Source organism: Stenella coeruleoalba, assembly GCF_951394435.1.
Source record: "Stenella coeruleoalba genome assembly, chromosome: 13".
NCBI lineage: Eukaryota > Metazoa > Chordata > Mammalia > Artiodactyla > Delphinidae > Stenella > Stenella coeruleoalba.
This window is the reverse complement of record NC_137159.1, coordinates 57,403,290-57,427,149: the sequence shown is the minus strand read 5'-3', so window position 1 is coordinate 57,427,149 and position 23,860 is coordinate 57,403,290. Positions and strand designations below refer to the sequence as shown.

The following is a 23,860-nucleotide window of genomic DNA, read 5'->3' as shown; positions in this document are numbered from 1 at the left end:
CATTGCCCAAAAAAATCCTCCATTCTCTGTTTATCTTCCCTTCCCGCAATCACTGGCACCCACTGATTTTTTTTTATTCTCTCCATGATTTTCCCAGAATGTCATATAGTTGGAATCATATAGTGTGTAGACTTTTCATGTTGGCTTTTACTTAGGAATATGCATTTAAATTTCCTTCAGGTTTTTTTCATGTCTTATTTTTAGCATTGAATAAAATTCCATTGTCTGGATGTACACAGTTTATTTATCTACTCACCTACAGGGTATCTTAATAACTTTCAAGTTTTAGCAATTCTGAATAAAGCTGTTATGAACATTGATGTGCAGGTTTTTGTGTGGATATGAGTTTTCAACTCATTTGGTTAAATACCAAGGAGCACAATTGCTGGAACGTATGGTAATCAGCTGCTCAGCTTGTCAAGAAAATGCCAAACTGTCTTCCAAAGTGGCTGTACCATTTTGCATTCCCACCAGCAATAAATGGGAGTTCCTGTTGCTCCACATCCTTGCCAGCATTTGGTGTTGTCGGTGTTTTGGATTTTTTGCCATTGTAATAGGCACATGGTGGTATGTCATTGTTATTTTAATTTGCAATTGCCTATTGACATATGATGTTGAGCATCTTTTCATATGCTTACTTGCCATCTGTTTATCTTCTTTGGTGAGCCAACTGTTCAGATATTTTGCCCATTTTTAAATCAAGTTGTTTGCTTTCTTATTGTTGAATTTTAAGAGTTCTTTGTATAATTTGGATAACAGTCTTTTACCAGATACATCTTTTGCAATTATCTTCTTCCAGTCTGTGGCTTGTTTTTTCATAATCTTGATAGTATCTTCTACAGATCATAAATTTTAGATTTTAATAAAGTCCAACTTAATTATTTCTTTCATGGTTCATGACTTTGGTGTTGTATCTGAAAAACATCACCAAATTCAAGATCATCTAGATATTCTCTTGTGTTTTCTTTTAGGAGTTTTCTGTTTTTTATTTTACATTAAGCTCTGTGATTCATTTTGAGTTAGTTTTTGTGATGGGTGTAAAGTTTGGGTCTAGATATATTTTTTGCACTTGGATGAAAAGACTCTTTTCTTCATTGTATCAATAGTATTGCCTTTCCTTCTTTGTCAAAGATCAGTTGACTGTATTTGTATGGGTCTATTTCTGAGCTCTATATTTTGTTCCATCAGCCTATTTGACAATTCTTTTGCCAATACCACACTGCCTTTATTATTGTCACTGTATAATAAGGCTCGAAATCAGGTAGTATCTGTCCTCCAACTTTAATCTTCTCCTTCAGTATCATGTAGAAGCAGATATAAATGCACATATTCAGTTATGAATTTATATATAATTAATCTGGTTCTCCTGAATTGCTAATAATTAAAACCCATGTAAAACTTTAAAGAGATGTAGATCTCAAAAGCCAATATTATAAGGAGATACTAGACTACTTTGTGGCTTATCTCTGAATTGATTTGGTCTTAATTGCAAACGCCAAGTCTATTTTCCCAGCTAAAGTTGTTAATAAATTTATTAAATGATAATAATTAGCTCACATTCACATTTGGGAGGGCCAGAGAATGAGGCTTTAAAATTTCACAGCCAGAAGTACTCAATCATCCATGGGGACAGCTCTAGTGAAAGTATTCCTGCCGCTTCCATTTGGCTTTGAGGACACTCAGGACTGGATACCAGGAATCCCACCACTGCTTCCCTGCCCTACCAAATACCTTTGTGATTGTACTTGCCAGATAATCAACCTCCCTATGTGACCACCCCCTTAAGTAGGTCGTGTATAACCTGAAAATTTTGCCTCTCCTATGTATCACATCCTCAGCATCCTGCTTCTTGATACACGGTTAGCTCAGCTGATGTTTAATTTCTTGCTAATGTTAAACACATTCTTTTTTAATTAGGAGGGAAAAGAGAGGAACGTATTACTGTACCAAAGAATTTTTCAAAATATTCCACCCAGCCTAAGATGGGAATCATTCTGATACACTGCTGATCAAGAAAAAATTTTTAAGGGGTACTAATGAAATAACTTTTAGCTTTAACTTAAAAATTCAAGTTTCATGAAAGTGCGTCTCATTAGCAGAACTTGCCAGCGCTTAATTGACAGATCCAGCTAGCATCAGATCCTAGCAGCTTAACAGAAGCAAATCTGGAAATAGGAAGAGTTTTTCTGTTCCTGTCTTGGAAGATGGAATACAAAATGTGGAAATTACCATAGTGTATGTAGAGTTTTAAAAAATATTGGGTGGTTCTATGTGTTAAATACACACCTACTTTTTAATCTATTTTCTTGCCCTATGCCTATAACTTCTATTGTACTCTTCTTTGTAGGATAGAATTCATAGAATGGTGATCCATTTTGACAGCTCTAAAGAGCTGGTAGATATGATCAACCTCATTGCTTGTTGCACCCATGAGATGAAAGAATTTGAAGAGAAGGAAAGATGGTAAGTAAGCATTCATTTCTGGTCACCGTGATAGATATTTTACAAATGCAATTCCATATCTTAATAATTAGTCTACATTCTCTCACTGTGCTATCTCATTCAGGCTCATAGGTCTGAATGCCATCCACATTGACTCACTTTTTTTTTTTTTAACATCTTTATTGGAGTATAATTGCTTTACAATGTTGTGTGAGTTTCTGCCGTATGACAGAGTGAATCAGCTATATGTATACATATATCCCCATATCCTCTCCTTCTTGCATCTCCCTCCCACCCTCCCTATCCCACCTCTCTAGGTGGTCACAAAGCACCGAGCTGATCTTCCTGTGCTATGCAGCTGCTTCCCACTGGCTATCCATTTTACATTTGGTTGACTCACTTGAGTATATCTGTAGTCCTGACTCTTCCACTAATGTCCAGCTCCTGTTCCCAGGTGCTACTTATTATCTACTCTTGGAACATTAACAGATATCTCAAACTTAACAAGGTCAAAGCAGAATTTTCTGTTTCTTCATAAAAATCTATTCTCCCACCAAGCTCTTCAGTTACAGTAAAAGGTATCACTGATCAGAGGCAATCCAGACATCAGAATCATCTTTGATTCTCCTTATAAAGTCATTCATCCTCAATCCACCAGTAAGTCCAGAATACATCCCAAATGTGCCCATTTTCCTGCATCAGCCCATTTCTGTGAGGTAGTTACCATAAGTTGACAAAATATCTTGCTTGGACTGTACAGTAGTTTACTAAATCCTCTTCCTACTCTACTGCAAACTATTTGATATGTAACTGTGAGGATGGTATTTTTTATAATGGAGATAAGAACTTCTCTTTCTTCTTAACACCTTATAATGGCTTTTCATTGCACTTAAAAATTAAATTTAACTTCTAACCTTGGTCTGAAAGACCCTGCATTGCCCCTGTCAACTTTTCCAAATTTATCTCCTGCCTTCTCACTGGGCTCCAACAATTTTAATCTTCTTTCCATTTCTTATTTCTTCTGTATTAATGTCTAACTTGGGAGCTTTCACTTGTTATTTTCACCCCCTAAACTATTTTCTCCTGATCTTTGCTTGTCTAGCTCCTTCTTGTCATTCAGGTATCAGTTCAAGTGCGACGTTTTCCTTGACCACTCAGTGTAAATTACTGTACCATCTGTACTTCCTTCTCTGTTGTACCTCCTGTTTTATGTAATTTGTGGCGTTTACCTCTATCTGAAATTATCTTTCTTATTTATCTTTTATTTATTTTTGTAGCCCTCCCTCTAGAAAACACAAACACATGTACACAAACACACTCATACGTGCATACATAGATCGTAAGTTCAGCCAGAGCGGGGAAAGTTCTTTCTTGTTGACTGTTAATTCTATCACCTAGAAAACTTTCCAACCAAATAGGGGCTTAGTAAGTAGTAATGGAATGGGTGAATAAATGATTCTTACAATGATGGTCGTAGATTACAATATTATGGCTATTTTACATGTGCAGAAACTTCCACTCAAAGTTATTTACAAATATTCAGCTAGTAAATGGGCAAGCTCAAAATAGATCCGTAACCCTTCTTTTGCGCTACACTATGCTGGCTGTGTGTGTGTGTGTGTGTGTGTGTGTGTGTGTATGTACTGTTATTATTGTTGTTGTTTTTAATTGCTGTAAATATTTATCCTGTATTCATTGGGGTATTCTTAGGAATTCCTAGGGTATAAAATCTGTTGACCCTATAGAGAACTTGGCATAATTTGTTGTAAATCATCTCAACAGATGTTATAAGCATTGTGACCAATTACCTCTATTCCTCATTCTCCTAACACTATTCTAGAAGTTCCCTTATTCCTTCAGTTGAGGAAATGATATCAAAGTCCCTTGTTAAAATACAACTATATAAATTGAGATGAATGAGAGCAAAAGTTGACAAATAGTCCTATGTCTTTGGGAAGTCACAGCCTTTCTGGACCTTTGTTTTCCCATATTTTAAATAAAGAAATTGACCTAGATGATCTTACCTAGATGATCTTCCATTCCTGATCACCCTGAGAATTCTATAGTTCTCACTTTATTAGCACCCTTTCAGGAGCTGTTCTTAATCAACTGAGTGTCAGGACTACTCCCTTCCTATGCCCATTGTTATATCTTGAGAATTCTTTGGACATATTCTAATTTGTCCTTCTCCCTTCCCTCTATTTAAAACTACTGTTTCCAACATTAGTGAGAAATTAAATATCAGCTAAGTTAACCATGTATCAGGAAACAGGATGCTGAGGACATGACACATGGGAGAGGTAAGAGTTTTCTGAGCTGAAAACATGCAGAAAAGTGCCATAGCAGGAGCTTATACTTAAAAAAAAAAAAGAAAAATAGGAAAACAAACAATATAGGTTTGAGGAGAGACGTAAAACAAGAAGCTTTAAATAGCTGAAGGTTAGGAATGGGAGAACAGTAATAGATTGTAATCTGGGGATAGCAAAGGACCAGTAAACGGTGGGTCTAAAATTAGAGGACGGGAATTCGGTGTGAGATGGAAAGAGCAGCACTACGTATGGTTAATTTTCCTTACTTAGCTCAGCATAGCATGTTGTTCAGTTCGGGCAGTTACTTTCCCCACCGTTCCTCAGTCTTCTGAATTTTCTGTTTCCCTCTTAATTGTGTTAATAATTGAGGAAAATTCTGCCCCCTTAGTGAATACACATGTCTCTCTTCTGTTTACTTTAGTGCGTGCTTCCATGCTGAGTGAAATAGCAAGCTACTGAATTTCCTGGTAACTTCTACCACTATCAGTGAAAACCTCCTGCTCAGTTTCAAGGCTGGTTGTCCAATCAGGGTATTTTTAAACAATGTTTATAATGATGATTGAACATTTAATCTGTTAAAAATGTAATCAAACATATAATTTGAATTATTACTAAAGAGAATCTCCAGCCACTAGAGTGTTTGCATTATAAACCTGTTTGATTCAAGATACATGGGAAATTCTTTGGATAGCGATTTTTAAGGCATTCTTCTTCACCAGTTTTGTACTGAGATTTCTGCTTCCCAGATCCCTGCATAAACTAGCTCTTTACCTTTATCTGGAGCTAACTTTAAGGCTCATCCTTTCTGCATCTTAACTGCAAACGCTGGGGTCAACTTTATCCTTTGTTGAAGAGAATTTGAGAACCCTAGTTGAAGGGCAAGGGGCTTAACATTAAAGCATCCTTGTTCCTAGGATAGCTGTATTGAGGTAACTATGCCTTTGCTTTATTTGTGCATCTAGGGCTTAACCTAGTATTCCATTTCAAGTATTGAGAACCCTGTTTCATTGACTTGAGTCTCAGTCTGTTCCTGAGAAATATGTTTATCTTCTGCAACATTCAGACCCTCCCATGAACATTCTCAATTTCCAAAAGATTTAAATTCTTCTGCGCCCCAGTCCCGAAAGGGGGCACCCTGCTTCTTACTACAGTTCTGTCATGCCAGCCATCTACGTCCTGTCTGGATCTCTACATACTGCCTGTTCTATTGTAATTCTTCAGCAAGTGAATTTGACACAGATTCGTTATATTTTACCAGAGCTCTCTGATGTTGCATTCTTCAGCTATTGCTGCCCTCATGCTGTGTAATAAACTATCTCAAAATTCAGTGACTTATTACAACAAGTAGTTATTTCTCAGTCACAGGTTTGCTAGAGGCTGTGACCCTGGAGAGCATGTCTGGGACTGGCTGGGCTTGGCTCAGGCTGTGGTTTGGGTTCACATTTCTCCGCATTCTGTGTTTCTCTCATCCAAATGGCAGAAGCATAAGAGGATCTAGTGAAAACACACGGTGTCTCTTAAGGTTTTATCTTGGAAATAGCTCATTGTCATTTCATCCCATATTCTTTTGTCCAAACAAGACTAATAGCCAATTCTAATATCTAAGAGGCAGAAAAGTATACTCTGTTCAAAATGACTCATAACAATGAAGGTAGGAAATAAAGAATTGGGAACAAATTCAATCTACTGAAGATTCCCACCATTTAATTAGCTTGACTTGATGGAAATTGTCACTGTGCATTTCAAAGGCTATACTCATTTATTTATTCATTTATTTATTTATCTACTAAATATTTATTGCATGTCAGGCTCAGAGTTTTCATTAGCGAAAAAGAAATTAGCTCTGTTCTCATGAAATTCAAAATACCCTGGGAAAGACAAAGAGGTAAACAGACCATTAGGGTGTCATATATGCTAAAATATCATGGTACATATAAGGCGCTCTGAACTCTTAACCCAGTCTAGATGGTTACAGAAAACTCTCTAGATGAGTATTTTTCTCACTAATAAACAGGCACCTGTCACATTTTTTATCCCCCTTGGGTATATTAAATCCCTGTTTTCTACTTTCCTACTTAAATCTGTCCCTCACTATTGACTGAGTTCTCATCCTATTTTCAAAGAAACTATGTTTATTTTTATTTGTAGAAATAATATCAAATTTTGTGGAGATAACATATCCTTTGAGGGTAATTTTTGCAATGAATAATAAGATGGCAATACATTGAATATTATTCATATCTTGTAAAATGTACATTTTCTAGAAAGACTTCTATTTAAGAGTAGTTTTGTCTGCCCACCTTACAGGTATTGTTTTAGAATATAAAATATATTAAAACTATTCATATTATGAAAATAATAGATCATTACCAGGTACATTGTATTTGGATATCTTTTACATGCTGTGATAATCACATATCTTTCTTTAAAAATTTATATATATGTATATGTATAAAATATGACTCACAACTTTTGAAATAGACTTGCTGCTATTATCAATGAGGTATCCCTAAAATTTCATTAGAATTACCTTCTGCCCATAGATGACTAAGTCCACAGGAGACTCAAGCAGGAATAGACAGCAAAAACACTCAGAAGAATTCTTGACATTCCAATTCACATTCCACTTGAGAGAGACCTCATTCTAACCACAGCTCTACAACTCATCAGTTGAACAACCTTGAACAAGTGACTTAAACTCTCTAAATTTCTATTTTCTCATTGATAAAATGCAATAAAAGTTATAATAACACAACAACATTCATCATTTTAAACAATTACAGTGATATTTTAAGCAGATCTCTTCACCAGTCTTCACCTACTGAAACGTAGCCAGTTCCTGACACTCAGATCCCCTCTTTCCTCCACCATATCATGTTATGATAGCTCTGGTTCCCAAACTCCTGAGTGAGTCAAAGAAGACAGTGCCCACTTAGTTTGAATTATCTTGGGAAAAATTACTGCTCTTATAATGCCCATTGAGATTATGTAAGCAGGCAGTGCCTTAAGTGAGTTCTCTGCTATAAGCCTTGACAAGGCTTATATAGTGTATACCCTTGCTCAAACGGGATGACTAGTTCAGCTCCCTGCCATCACCCGTGACAGCCACATCACATTTCAAGCAGTGAAGTATTATTCAGGGACATAATTCTGGAAATGTGACTAACTCTGAGTTCCAGTGTTTACTTTTGATCTCATTCATTGATCCCAAGAACTCTATATCAATCACCATTAGAGAGCCCTTATCTGACTCTAGGTATACATGAACTTTGAACATCAGGCCTAAAACTCAGAATCACAGGAGTTGTCTCTCATATATATAAATGAAAGGCCTAATTTCCATTCTACTTATACACTCAGGAATCAGAGATCAGGTCAAGAATATATAAGTGAATACAAAAGGGAAAAGAAGAAGTAAAAAAACCTTAAATGTTGCCTTCTTAAGTGCAGATAAGAGCAAAGTAGATTTGGAATATAGGGAACTAAAAGTCATAAAATTCATTTGTCCCAGTTAATACTAAATGAGTTTTTAAACATTTTATGATTTCCTCATGCTCATTTAACCAGACTTACAACTCTGTTAGATTTACACTCAAGCTTATTTTTAACTTTTACTTTACTAAGATACTTTATGGATATGTTTTATAATTTAGTGTCTTAAAATAGTACCTCTTGTTAAAAGTTGTTATTAAAAAGCCAAATAAAAGTAATGTGCTTATCTTTCTGCAAAGGTCACACTATTTTTCAAGCTTGCATTAATTTTTAAAATCTATTTGTTTCAATTTTCTCTCTCTCTCACACTGTTTTTCTAAGTGAAGAATATAGTTCTAAGAATGTAGTTCTTAGAATAGTGCCTGGCAAATAGTAGAGGCCAAAATGTTAATTGAATGAGTTCTGTGTATCACTTAAATTTGTCTTCTGAGACAATAGAGGAAGGGAGTTAGATAATATTAATGCTGCTAATCCTTTATAGAGTTTCACACACATAAAGTATCGTATAAAATGATGTCATTATCACGTTCATTTATAAGAATTGGGAAACTGAATTCCTGTCTTGTGTAAGTGCAAAGAACCAAAAGGTGAAACTATGTTGTATGTCTCTCAATAATAAAAACTATCATTTATTAGGAAGTTATTATATTCCAATAATTGTGTCAGTGCTTCATAATAATTATCTTATTAAATCCACATGACTACCTTATTATACAGAGAGAGAATTTAAGGTTTATATAAGTTAAGTGATATGTCCCAAGTAATAGATGTCTTATGTATAGGGACTAAATTTCTAACACAGGTCTTTTCAGAATTCACAGCACTGTCTATCCTTCTGGTGTCTTCACAGTAGTGGATATGAAGGGAATGGAGTGCAGTTTGAGGGAGTTTTTTCAAATCTAGCTCTTCTGATGAAAGACAATGTAGAGATTTTCTTTTAGAAACATATGAGTAAGGGGGTACCTTTTCTGGAAATATATATTCACTGAGCTATTCCTAAATTTTTATTTTCATGACCACAAAGAAAATTAAAATTTTTTTTCCCACTCCGTCTTTAAAAGTTTGTCGTTGACTCAACCCATGTCTCTCCTTAGTTGGACATACAGTGTCTTAAAAGTTTAGTTTTTTCCTTACTTCCTGACTTCCTCAGGGTTCCTTAACTCCTTGAAGATGTCATTGCCTTTAAGAAATGATTCCCAAATTTTTATCTCTTTCTAACTAGTAGCCTTCTCTCTAATATATCTAATACTCTGATTCCAGTTTAGTCTTCTGAAAGCACTACTCCTGTAGTGATTTTTCTGTTTATAAATAATTATCTCCATATTAGTTCTATTTGGTCATGAAACAAAAATCATGGGTTTTTTTTTATCCTGATAATTAAGCACAGGTTGAAATGTTTCTATAATTCTTATTACCCCTTATTCTGGGCTGTATATTTTGGCCTTTTTCCTTTCCTTAAATACTCACAGTCTTTTCCCACTTAGGTACTTAGTGTTTTACACCATCTTTGTGTCTTGAAGGCCCTACTTTATCAATAGCAGCTTCACCTATATTCAAGAGTAGTCAAATGCTACATTCCTAGATATCTCACTGAACTGGGCATTGTTTCATAATAATAAGATATTATAGGTTCTTTGAATAGCAGGACACAACACAAAGATACTGAGATAGATGGAAGTCAGAACTCTTTATCACTTCCAGCTCCAAATGAGTGAAGGCTGTTGGGGGGTTGCATCCAGGAACAGGGTAACAGCAAGCTGGTGGTAGCTTAAATTAAGTATGACAAGAGAGGTGGGTTTACCTAAATTTTGAAGTCTCTTTGTGGATAGTCTAATTTGAATAATTTCATGGGCTCCATGGGTAGAGACTTTCCCTAATTGTTTGTTTCTAGCCCTGGGGTGATTTGAGCAGTTTCACAGTGGCCTCAAAGTGAGAAAGCCTGATAATGGAAATTTGGGGTATGGATTTAATCAGCTGCTCAAGAAAGAGAACTGATCTACTACTGCTTAGGACCTCAAAACTGGATCAAGACAGCCCTGAAGGCAACAATAACAAATGTATTACAGGTTTATTTCTGAGTCAATCTGTGTCCCGCAATGAGTTTTGCAATGTTCTTTGAGTTCCAAAGGAATGTAATATAACATCTTAATTTTATTTACTGTTACCAGGTGGCATATTCGCCTGTCCTCCTATACCTAGAAATATCTAGAATACTGGAGAAAGATTTTTTCTGCACTCTGCTAGTACTGGCTCTGACACCATGGTTCAGAAACTTATCTAGGAGGGCCATGAGTGACAGGAGAACTGCAGGAACTCTCCTCCAATTTCCCCAGCACAGGAGAAAATTTTACTCTTTTTCTGTAGGTCACCATGGTAAGTTTTTCTTTTATCTGTTTTTCCGCTCTTGGCTACTGTCATTTCTTCTTCTCACTAAATCCTCCTGGGCCTCTTTGTTTCTCAGCATATCAAAGACTTTTGTTTTTTAAATATACTCTTAAATAAGGATCTTATGCAAACAAAAGAAGGAGGAAGGATATTTAGAAGCCTAGAAAGGGAGAAAGAGTCCAGTGTCAAAGGATTATTTATTCAGGTTCCTGGGCAATTTGGAAGGTTTGATAATATGTTCCCTCTGGCTGGATTTTGTAAATGATCGAAGTTCCACTATGCCAGGTTACTAGTACTGCTACCAAAGTGACAGTTCTAAGAGTAAACAATTTGATTTGATCCCGAACCTTCCAAATATTTAAAGTTTATTTTTGACAGAAAGTAAATTTCATTTTTAAATTTAACTTTTGAGGATATGTTAATACATGCTGAAAGGTTGTGGGTTTGTTATATAATGGAATACTGTCTGATGAAAAAGTTTCCATCAGACTTAATAAAATTTTTTTAATTAGTTATTTTGTAAAATAAAAGCCAAATCTTGCTCAGTTCTGCAGTTCTATGGAGCCAGTATTTTTGTGCTCTTTTTCCCTTCACATCACTTTTAAGCATTCCAAGGGTTACCAGATACTCTTTAATGAACTTCAATTCAGAATTTCCCCACCAACATCCAAAAAGAGTTTTCAAAATTGTTTTTCCTGCTTGCCACTAAATTCAGAATCAATAGGAATAGTATGAATATTTTTCTGGCGTCGACTTGGTCTTATTATTTAATAATCTGAGAGGTCAAATTTATAACCTACTACAAACAGGTAAATTGAAGAGAAGAGCATCTGGTAAATCAAGAGAGATATAGTGGAAACTCACTTAGTTAACTCACTATTAACTAGTTTTACCAAACAGATTCACTCTCCACTTCCTCCACACTGACTGTTGCAAACAGTACCGGGACAGTACCAAGCTGACACGCCACTCTCAATCCACATTATTCGCCAGGGGAAAGTTAAGTGCTTAACATGTGACAGCTGGATTGGTTTCAAACATTTTTAGATAAGTTGTATCAGTTACTATAAATACAAATGTTAATAAGATAGAAAATAAACTAATGAAATAGTGCAAAAAAAGTTTTTCCTTGAAAGTGATGTTGAACATGGGAGAAACTTGATAAATGTGAATTAGTTAAAATAAAATTAATATTATAAAAATTACTGCCAAGTTAGGTAGAGAGAGACAATTGAAAAAAGATGGGGAGAAATTGTAAAAATCTAGAAGGAGTCTATACTCAGATTGCTTAAAAAATGCCTTTAACTTTTCACTCCACTTCAAAGAAACTAAGACTAGAAATCATAGATAATACATCACAAGTTTCTGAAAGAAGATGATGTGGGACTCTGTGTAGAGGACTTACATACAAAATGACCTCAGCTGAATTGGCAAGTGATTGTATATTTATATAATTTACATAAAATAAAATATTAATGTGGCATTATGTATGTATCATTGTATGTATTTAAATATATACTTACGTGTAATATACTTTTGTTTTATTATAATATCCCACTTTAGTTGATTATTTGTTCTATTTTCAGAGCGACTATTGGCTATGAATAGGTTAGATAACAACAGTAAAATGTATTTTTTATTGAGCACATACTCTGTGATATACAAGATCCCAGTTTACATGTATTAGCTCATTCATTCTTACAGCAACCCTGTTATTGCCACCTTTTACAGATGAGGATGCTGAGGCATAGAGTATTTAAGCAATTGACTCAGTGCTTTATGATTACCAAGCAGTGGAGCTCAGATCCAAACAGGGGCAGTCCGGCCCCAGAGTCTATGAACTGAATCCGCTTGTATAGTATATGTTTTTCTATATAAAGATATTGATAAATCCTTGTCCTTTTTAGATGGACCAAATGGATGGTTAAGCATGAAAAATTGAATCTGTATTTATTCAATTATCCCAGTGTTGCCCACTAAAAGTCAGCCCTAAGGTTGTATTCTCCTACAAATAAATTTGCACCTGTGTTCATTTGCAAAGGATAGTTTATCTCTCTAAAAAAAAAAAAAAAATTCTTAGCCTATTTTGACAAATATCTCATCCCTAACCTCAAATTCCTCACCACGAGACATTTTTCTAATACCTCTTCTGAAGAGTTGAAAGGTGTCTGGCATATCTGGTCCCTCCTTTTTCTCCATAAAACTCAACTACATTTGCAGCATAATACCAACTCATCTTTCCAGCTCAATGATCCACACACTGGCCAAGAGTAGAAATGGAACAAAAGTGCCTCGAGCCCAAATACACCGATTTAGCTCTGTCTGCTCCTCCGTTATGTATCCTCAGTCCAGGTGTTCAGGATGCCATTGAGGCCACCAGCCCCCTGTCATGACTGTCATAAATTAACTAGAATTAGAAGAAAAGATAGTTTTCATTTTCTCTTTCTAAAATCCAAAATTATTCATTTAAAACCCCTGCAGTTAGACTCTGTACATAACACTCTATATGTAACTCCATTATATTCAAAATATCTACTGACAAGTTCCCTGTCTTTGTCACAATCAGCTCTAAGAAAGGGTTTTCTACAAAACTGTAAATTTATTTTGATTATGAACACAGGGGAAATGTCCAGGCGATTCTCATTATTCAAGTGAAATGACGGGTACATTAGCGAGGACTACATTTGAAAATATTTGTTTTAATAATCCAAAGTATAAATTTAAGTAGCTATAGGAAAGTAATTATTCTTTATTAGCTACAGGTGTTCTATAACTTGATACACCAAACTGGGCAACCCAAGAGAAAACGGAGTCATTCCATTAGTGATTGATGTGATCGTGATGAACCTCCCTCTACTGATGCCTGCTGAAAACATGAATGTAATCTGTTGGGGAGTGTGTTTCTATAAGAAAATTACATGAACAGTAGCAGGCTCCTTTGATTGCATTCTTCTATGTATTCACTTTTTTCCATTCTAAAATTAATGACTATTTGCTCTGTTGAACTTGAGAAAAAAATTAAAATGACTAATATTGACTACAATTTTTTCTCCAATATAATATGTGTTATTTAAAATCAGCTTTCAAACTGCTCATCCAAAGAAATAACTATTGCTGGTAATTTCAGACTGTGAAACTTCTAATTTCATAAGGATGAAATTTGCTATGCACTTTTATATGTACATTTGCTTGTGAACATGTTTGTGTACAAAATACACATGTACATATCATCACACACACCATGTATAATCATTCTTTTTCCACTTGTCGAAGAAATTACATTTAACTTTTTCTAGAAATTGTGAATTTTCCAAATTTGCTTTAAAGACTTGTTTTTGTTTTGTTTTGTTTTAACATCTTTATTGGGGTATAATTGCTTTACAATGGTGTGTTAGTTTCTGCTTTATAACAAAGTGAATCAGTTATACATATACATATGTTCCCATATCTCTTCCCTCTTGCGTCTCCCTCCCTCCCACCCTCCCTATAAAGACTTGTTTTAAAATAAACTCTGAGTGCTCTGGTTCCACCTAGCCTTTCCTGCTGAATACAGCTATAAAATATGGGCAGTATGAATAGAGCAGCTATTTGGACTCTACAAAGTAAATCATAGAAAACAGAAGAAAAAAACCTGAAGTTCAAATTCTATGACATAAGAATCCCTTTAGGGCTTCCCTGGTGGCGCAGTGGTTGAGAGTCCGCCTGCCGATGCAGGGGACACGGGTTCGTGCCCCGGTTCGGGAAGATCCCACATGCCGCGGAGTGGCTGGGCCCGTGAGCCATGGCCGCTGAGCCTGTGCGTCCGGAGCCTGTGCTCCGCAACGAGAGAGGCCGCAGCAGTGAGAGGCCCACGTACCACACACACACAAAGAATCCCTTTAGTTCTGGCTTGAAAAACAGGAAAGGGAACACCTAATTCTCAAAGGAAGTGTGAAAATCGCCTCTTTTCTTCCTTTTGTCTGTTCTATCATGCCCCAGCCCTCAAGCAATCCCATGGTGGTGATGACAGACAGTGGGAAAATGCTGAGGAAAAGGAACCTTTCTCTGTGTTCAAGGAAGGTCTGATTACAAAAGTGTTGTGTGAACCCCATTGCTTTTTTCTCTCCGTGTCTCCCTACTGCTTGACCCCAGACACTGGCACAGTTGTGGAAGTTCATAGCAGAGTTGGGTAACTAAAACCCGAGATTTTTTTTACCAGTGAACCAAAAGAGATCTTCAGGGAACTGGAAAGTACTGGGAAAATCATGGAGAGGATGAAGCTCAATAAAGCAACTCCATAAAGTTTTCTTTTTAACTCCTGAGCATCCCCAACCTCCTCATGCATGAATCTGATCCTATTCTGCATATCAAAGGCATTGAGAACTGAATGAACCAACTACCAGCTATTCTCCATTGGATGTAAACAAGACCCAGGTTCTCCTAACTTGGTATTTAAAATTTCCAGGGACAATTCAAAGTTATTTTACAAGCAAACCAAAAAAAAAAAAAGGAAAACCTTAACTTTATGAGAAAAGCCAATTAATAGACTCTAACACCAAGGTGGCATAGATATTGGAATTTTCTGACAAAGACTTGAAGCAAGTATTATAAAAATGCTTCAGCAAGCAATTGTGAATACCTGTTGAACCAATGGATAAATAAAAAATCTCATCAAAGAAATAGAAGATAAAAGGATGAAATAGAAATTTTAGAACCAAAAATCTCAAGGACCAAAATAAAAATTCATAGGATGGTCCTTCAGTAGGTGAATGGATAAATAAACTGTTTGTGGTACAACCAGACAATAAAATATTATTCAGTGCTAAAAAGAAATGAGCTACCAGCTATGACAAGATATGAAGGAACCTAAAGTGAATATCACTAAATGAAAGAAACCAATCTACACACTGCATGATTCCAACTATATGTTCTGGAAAAAGCAAAATTATGGAGACAATAAAAGGATTAGCGGTTGCCAGGGGTTGGGGTGGAGGACAGGATTTTTAGGGCAGTGAAAATACTCTGTACGATACTATAATGATGACTACATGTCATTGTACATTTGTCCAAACCATAGGATATACAACACCAAGAGTGAACCCTAATGTAAACTGTGGACCTTGGGTAACTATGATGTGTCAATGTAGGCTCATCAGTTGTAACAAATATACCACTTTCGTGAGCGATGTTGATAATGGGGAAAGCTATACATGTGTGAGACCAGGCAATATATGGGAAATCACTGTACCCTCCTCTCAGTCTAAAACTGCTCTAAAAAAAAGTACTTAAAAAAATCCATAGGATGGGTAATATCAGAAGAGAGATGATAGAACAAAAGATCCAATGAACTCAGATATAAAGAACAAATGATTGGTAACCAGTGGGGAGAGGAAGGAGGGTGCAAAATAGGGGGGATTAGGAAATACAAACTACTGTGTATAAAATAGATAAGCAACAAGGATATATTGTACAGCGCAGGGAAATATAGCCATTATTTTGTTATAAATTTAAACGGAATATAACCTACAGAAATATTGAATCACTATGTCATACACCTGAAACTAATATAATATTGTAAATCAACTACTCTTCAATTAAAAAAAATTCAGTGAACTTGAAGATATACCTATAGATGGAAATATCCAATCTATGAAACAGTGAAAAAAATGAAAAATAATTCTGATGTTCTATTGTTTAGTTGACTTGAAAAATGTTGTCTAGATTCCTTCTCATTCCAGCAGACCAATTTAAGTATCTGGGAAGTTTATATTATACCTATAAAATTAGGAAATGACCTCAAATTTTGCTTTTTTGCTTAGTGGTAAATGATGGCTAAGCCACCTGGCTTTATCTTTCTCTGCCCTAATGACCTCTCCAGACATTATCCGCATCCCCGCCGGCCTGTTACCCAGGGATGACATCATCCACGTGCCATGTTGCTGATGGTGTATAAACATCTAAGATCACTCTCACTTAAATTAGACCCCTTACCTTATGTTCATGTCTCTAGTTCTCAAACTCCTAGCTTTAACAGCTGTTTTTAGATCACTGGGTTTTGGGGTAGTATTAATGCTCCTCTTTGATGTATTGCTTTCTGTGTCCCATTCAACTTCCAACTCTACACACTCACTTGCTGTCTCAGAAGACAGAGTCCTTCTTACACTCTGGCTCCACAATCCCACAGATTAAATTCTGATTTACCAGCCAAATGTAAGTGTTCAATCATGAGTTACAATCAATTTCCTGAAGCCAGGTCACAGAAAGGTCTATCCACTCAAAATCTTACCTAGGCTGTGATAGCCTAGAATTTTGCCTCTTCTGCTGCGCAAGGAGTTTTGAAGAAATTGGATATAGGAATTTTTTCTTTGCTTAATTTGTGACTTTAGAAATTAGTCTTCTAACATAATAGTGTTTTATTTCTAACTGATAGGTATCATACTTCAGCTCAAATCCCCGTAGAATGACAAAATAGAAGTAGTGTGATATTTTAAGCAGATAACCTTTCCTACACGATTTATTTTGTTACTCTCTTTTTAAGCTTTAAAACACCTTTTAAAATCTCAAGTAAGCATTCCCCATTGATCCTCTCAATACTTTGGCCTTGCACTTTAGGTATATATTCTCTGATATCCTCTTATTTTTTAGTCAAGAGACTTCCGGAGACTTTTATAGTGAACCTTTATATGACGATAACCTGAAATTGCCCAGAAACAGCATGTCACATAAATTATAATTTCTTATTGTTTTCTGATCATTTATATTTTCTGTGTTTTTTGTTAAAAAAGAATAGTCCTGATAAAACCTGAAATTCTGCGCATGCCCCATAAGAAGTAATTAAGATTAGCATGGCTAGAGCACTGAAATGATACTTGAAGAGGGTTTTTTTTTTTGGTTTCTTTGTTTTTGTTTCTTAAGCAGCTTTCCAGCTGCAAAACACATACAAAATCCATGCAGTTCTCTGGCTACACTTCCCTACCTCTGCACATAATGCAACAGAGTATAGCAGTAGTGGTTCGGTAGAAAGTGCTAAACTGCAGGAATCTGCAGTCCTTTACTAGGTTCTGCAGTGCATTCAGTAAGTCTAGTTACACTAGCATGAATAATGGTACAAGCACTTGCAAGGCCATAGTCTTACTTTATACAAGAATTAGGCTTGAATTTTGATTTTGTGCTTATTCTGTTAGGGAAAAAAAAGGTATATGGGTTATCTAAGTGAGAGTAGTGTCGACATATATACACTACCAGATGTAAAATAAGTAGCTAGTGGGAAGCAGCAGCATAGCACAGGGAGATCAGCTCGGTGCTTTGCGATGACCTAGAGGGGTGGCATAGGGAGGGTGGGAGGGAGGCTCAAGAGGGAGGGCATACAGGGATATATGTATGCATATGGCTGATTCCCTTTGTTGTACAACAGAAACTAACACAGCATTGTAAAGCAATTATATTCCAATAAAGATGTATTAAAAAAACCCAATGATAACAGCAACATCCCATCTTTATAACAGCTCCAGAATTGCTTTTCTTGAATACAGTGTTACACTATCAATGTTAGTTCTTTAGTATAGTGTTTCTTGAACTGTGTTCTTCAGACCAGATGGTCAGAATCATCTGGACGAAACCCCAGATCTACTGAACCACAATTTTTGTGGGTGAGGCTCATGAACTTGGACATTTTCCATCCTCCCAAGGTGATCCTTATGCCACTAGTTAGACAGTCCTTATCCTTGGGTAAGGGAAAGATTGTGTTTCAGGACAATAAAAATGACGACACCATATCAACAGTGTTCTATAATTAAGGTCAGAAGGATAAGAATAACCATCAAAGACTAAAAAGGAATAAATGACCTAAAATCAGTAAATATTTCACTTTGAGTGTTAAAAATCACGTATTAGAGCCAAAAGGGACCTTAGATATGCAGTCTAAACCTTACAGCATGTGACTGAGGAAACTGACAGCAGCAGCTATTGTCTACTGAGTGCTTACTATGTGCTAGGCATTGTGCTAAGCACTGTATAGGGAATATTTGATTTAATCTTTGTTGCTCAGAGAGTTGAAGATTTAAGATTATCAAGTATGTTATCGGCAAAGATGGGGTCAGAATCTAGATTTGGTTCAGAGTCGCCTTCTTATTTTACCTTACAGCTTTTGATCTTCTTCTTGGGGGGAAGGTGGATACCAATCAATTATATGTGCCCCTTGAAATGAGTTTCAAGTATAGTACCTACATCACAAGGCACACTTTCACAAAATGTTTGCAACCTACTTACGTTTTCATTTTTCCCTAAAAAAGAAAGAAATAGAATTCTCTAAAATGTCATACGTTGACCTTATTCAAAGTCCAAGCACAAAGTATCCTGTGTTAAAATGACTAAGAAAACATCCAGATGTAAAGTTTTATGTGAAGAGTGCCAAGAATATTGGAGGTATTTTCCTTTTCAATGATTTACTCTTAATTTTGTAATGAAGACTTATACATCGTGATCTTTAAGCAGTAATTTAATTGTACATTCTGTGCTGTGTAGGATTCTGGAGCCAGCAATTAGCTTGCTCATTATCTCTAGGGATCTGTTTGCATGTGGGCTGTGTGCATATGTTTCATCCAGTCATTTTTCAAGCATCCTTATATTTTCTGTTTCCTACAATCCTTGTCATTTATTTAAGTGTGCATGAATTTTTAAGATCACAAAGCTGCATCTTCCCTTATATTCTCTTGTGACAGACTGGACATGAGGAGGAAATAGTTCTGTCTTAGATCCCCATCCATTTCAGCAAAATGGCCAAATATTTTATCATGGCTGAACTGTCATGTGCTAGTCCTGGACTACTTTTTCAGCTGCATTTCGTATCACTTTCTCTGTTCCTCATGTATTGCAACAATGCTTGAAATGCCCTGAGCATATAACACTGTCTCATTCACCCATGTATGTGTACATATCGTTTTATGCTTAAACTCTCATTTTCTTATCTGTCTGAAGAATTCCAACAGGATCCAATCTAAATGTTCACTTTTTTGCAACAAACTCTAACTCAGCCTCAACCTTCAAACAGGATTAACTACTTCTTTCTCTGCATTATCTCTGGATTTTGTACTTGCCTCTCTCTATCGCTGCATTTGCCACTCTACATTTTAGTTGCTTGTTTGTCTTCCTGATTTCTTGCTTAATTCTGAATTGCTTGAAGAAAATCTCCTTTATTTCTCCAGAACCCAGAATACCTGGCAGAGCAAATGCTTGTTGAATAAAAGAGATTTATTTTCCCCTTTATTTTATGTTCTTAAAGAGTCATACTTTTTTTTGGCCATGCCCCACAGCTTGTGGGATATTAGTTCACTGACCAGGGATCAAACCCAGGTCCTTGGCAGTGAAAGCTTGGAGTCTTAACCACTGGACTGCCATGGAATTCCCAAGACTCATACCATTTCAGTGCCGTTTTCTTTATAAAGAAAATCTAACTGAGAAAACAGCATTTAGTAGGCATTAACATACTGATTACTAGACTGAACATTAATGATTATGCCAACTTCTCAATGCAATGAGAACTACTATTTCCATAGGGTTTCACAGTTTCTGAAGAATTTTTTGTGCATGAACTTAACTTTGATACTACCGAGGTAGATATTCATTACTTATTGCCGCTGGGGGACTGGAGATCCCACAATTGTCAATGGTTTACCCATTATGGCTAATTTGTTTCCTTCTTTGTATTTAACCTCAAATTTCATGTTCATTCCAGTTGCAAAGAGAGGAGTTATGAATGAATAGCTTAGTGAGTCCACTTCAAGGAAAATGGGTCATTTATTACTTTTTTCAGAAGTCTTCAGATTGAAAATTGATTTTATTTTCTTAAAGATTATTTAGCATAAATAACTCATCTTTTCAAATTGAATGGGAGCTCACAAGCATTTATTTTTTCAAATGTATGCCATATCTCAGATGTAGAGATATATGGCATGCAATAAGTATTCCCCAATGTTTTTGCAAAATTTTGAAAGACTTGTGGGAGAGAAGGATTTGCAACTGTTAAAAAAATAACAATCATTTTCTTTATTCTTTTTTCCTTTGAATGAAGAAAAGAACAGAGAAGTGTGGGGATACATCTGATTTTTTTCAATAGATCCTTAATACTTATATATAATCACATGCATGACATTTATAATTGATTAAAAATGATAGAAATGTATATAAATCTGGTTTAAACGTTGGAATTTCAATTAATAGATGACTAGTCATTTTAGAAGTATGTTATTGCAGCTCAACATTGTCCTCTGGTGATTTCAACAAGAAAACAAGGAAACTGAAGCATATTTCCTACCATGTATTTGCTCTACATATCGTTTCAACCAAAATAAGTCTTATTTTAATTACACACAGTTTTGCAGTCCAGAGGTACTATTTTTTCTCTACTCTCTTTTCATGTCTTTCCATAAATATTCTCTGAATTTAAACTGCCTGACCGCTTTTTAAGAGCACTGAACCACTTGCCCACACTGCAACCCTATACACCGTTATCAAAGACTCTGTCCAGAGCTGCATTTTCTAATAGTCACTGAAGTAGACTATTAAGGGCTTATGCTCCATTGTCCCATTTTTTGTGTTCATTTTCTTCCGAGTGTCACCAGTTATTTCTTTGTGAGACTGCAGGTGACACAGTCACTTTGCAGGTGACTTTCATTCCTTTCCACTTCGACCCATGACCCTGGCCCTGTGTGAGCGAACACTGTTTTCTCCTGTGAAGTTCCTGCCAACCCTTTCCCTTTTCTCCATTTCCAAAGTGTGGACGCAAACAACTGATAGCAAACAATGTATATATATAACAGGGCTTCACTAAAATTTAAGTAACAATGGAAGGGGAATGTAACTCAAGCAATAACAGAGCTATTCTACTCTCACCTGCTAAACTGGTTCCTTGCCTAAGTCCTCAGCTGTGTCCTTCCTGCCTTCCCTCTATTCCCCAGCATTAGAACCACTTACCGCCATCCACAATTCAAAGTATGACCTTCCACAGCTCCTGCCCACAAAGAGAGAGGATATTTTCCAGAAATGTATCTAAATTTCTGTTTCCCAGGTTCTCATGGTCTTTCTTTGGTTTAACCTTTCTCAAGGATGATTGAGGCCAGGAATATCCCTCATACTCCATGGAAAACCCAAACCCACTGCAGAGGTTTAGCATGATCTTATGGCCTGGAAGCGATAGTTAGAAAGTATTATAATGTTGCAAATTTGCAAAAGCCTGAGTAATTTTATTTTATTCATACTCATCTTCAAACATCTATCTATGATTATATCTGTGTATTATATTATGGACATTCATTTTAATTGCCTCCAATGTACAAAGCACAAAAAAAAAATCAATGAATATGTGCTGATGGAAAGTATGTGCTAGTGCTACTGTGGTCACTCAGCTTGAGCTGTAACAGTTCATTTATGCACGAGTTCATTCCTACTTGCTGCCATTGATTTGCCAGCTCTTCTTTACTGCCTCAGCTGGCATCTCCTTCTCCAACTTTCATTGCTCATTTTCCCTTTCTTTTTTTATTTATTTTTATTAAAAAAATTTTTTTTGTGTGTGGTACGCAGGCCTCTCACTGTTGTGGCCTCTCCCGTTGCGGAGCACAGGCTCCGGACGTGCAGGCTCAGCGGCCATGGCTCACGGGCCCAGCCGCTTCACGGCATGTGGGATCCTCCCAGACTGGGGCACAAACCCGCGGCCCCTGCATTGGCAGGTGGACTGTCAACCACTGCGCCACCAGAGAAGCCCTCCCTTTCTTACTTTTCACTTTTGATACTTCAATTAATCATGCCAGTTAATCAGTCTGAATCAGAATCTACTATCAGGAAGTTATACTAGCTGAATAATCGGCAGATTTTACTTCGGCAACGTGTCCCTGTGTATTGGGAGACTGAATATACAAATGGACAATGACCAGTTCATACCCAAAATAGAACTCTGACCCACAACCTCTGTAGCAACCAGCCTGGGAAGTCAAACCACAGTCACCACAGCAATCATCCAGGAATGATTAGGACCTCATCAGTAACTGTCAGCTTCCCTAATTTTGGCCCCCATCCCCTTTGTATAACTTAGGGTCAACCAGAGAAAGCCCACTGTCTCCCCACCAATCAAAGAGGATAGCTCACTTCTCTTAGCCTGACTCTAGTTTCCTCATGCCAGCAGCCTCCACTTAGAGCATTAAACGCTTCCCCTTTTTACACTATAAAGCTTTCTTACTACCTTTGAGTCTTTCGTACCTACCTTTGAGTCTCTGCCCAATGCAAGCTTTGGTGTCCGACTCCCTTGCTACAGCAAAAGCTATAATGAATAGTTTCTGCTTGTCCTCTTTGCGCGATCTTCATTTATTTGCACAAAATTACCTCTCCCGGTAATTATACTGTAAACTTCTAATTTATAATTTATAAAAGCATGTTTTGCTTCTGTTTGAAATGTAAGTCAAACATAGCCAAACAGTGGGGAGAAAATTGTTTGGATTCTTGAGAGATGCTTGAGACCGATGATGGTGCAGCTCTAATTTGTACAGACAATTTACCAGGATTGGCTGACAGGAGAAAGCTTTGAATCTTTTTAAACTTATGATGGTATTTGGCAACTACCCAAGCTCTGGTTTACTGAAATAACTCTGCTAAATAGCTACTCTTCATCTCTTGCCTGTCTACTATAAATGGAAGACAGTTACTTTTCTTTTTCCTACCTCTGCCCCAAGAATTCAAAATGTGCGGAAATTTCCTTCTAGGATTATTTTATCTTATATTTAAGGGTATCCGTGAATTTTTTTTCTCTTGTGTAATATTTTAGGATGTAGCCGTGGATGAAACTGAGGTTCAAAGAATTTAAATGATTTAATCAAAAGCCAGAGTTGGGGGCTTCCCTGGTGGCGCAGTGGTTGAGAGTTCACCTGCCGATGCAGGGGACACGGGTTCGTGCCCCGGTCCGGGAGGATCCCACATGCCGCGGAGCGGCTGGGCCCGTGAGCCATGGCCGCTGAGCCTGCGCGTCCGGAGCCTGTGCTCCGCAACGGGAGAGGCCACAACAGTGAGAGGCCCACATACCGCAAAAAAAAAAAAAAAAAAAAAGCCAGAGTTGGTAGGTACCAGATTCATGGGTGAATCCATCTGGCTCTGACTTTCCAGACCATTTGCTTTCTTCCAAATAACATCACTCCTTCTGTTTATCTCTCATATTTGGGTAATTATCACTATTTGAAGAATTCAGAATAAAGATGTTAAATATAGGTTTA

General features: G+C 36.6%; 1 long non-coding RNA gene across 2 annotated transcripts in view; it reads left to right on the top strand.

Annotated features, from left to right (window-relative positions):
- LOC307196130 overlaps positions 1 to 23,860 on the top strand; it is a 538,765-nt gene that overhangs the window by 253,825 nt on the left and 261,080 nt on the right. For both annotated transcript variants that reach the window (XR_013831048.1, XR_013831049.1), the window contains exon 4: positions 2,348 to 2,463. This is a non-coding gene — a long non-coding RNA (uncharacterized lncRNA). The remainder of the gene's footprint in view (positions 1 to 2,347; positions 2,464 to 23,860) is intronic.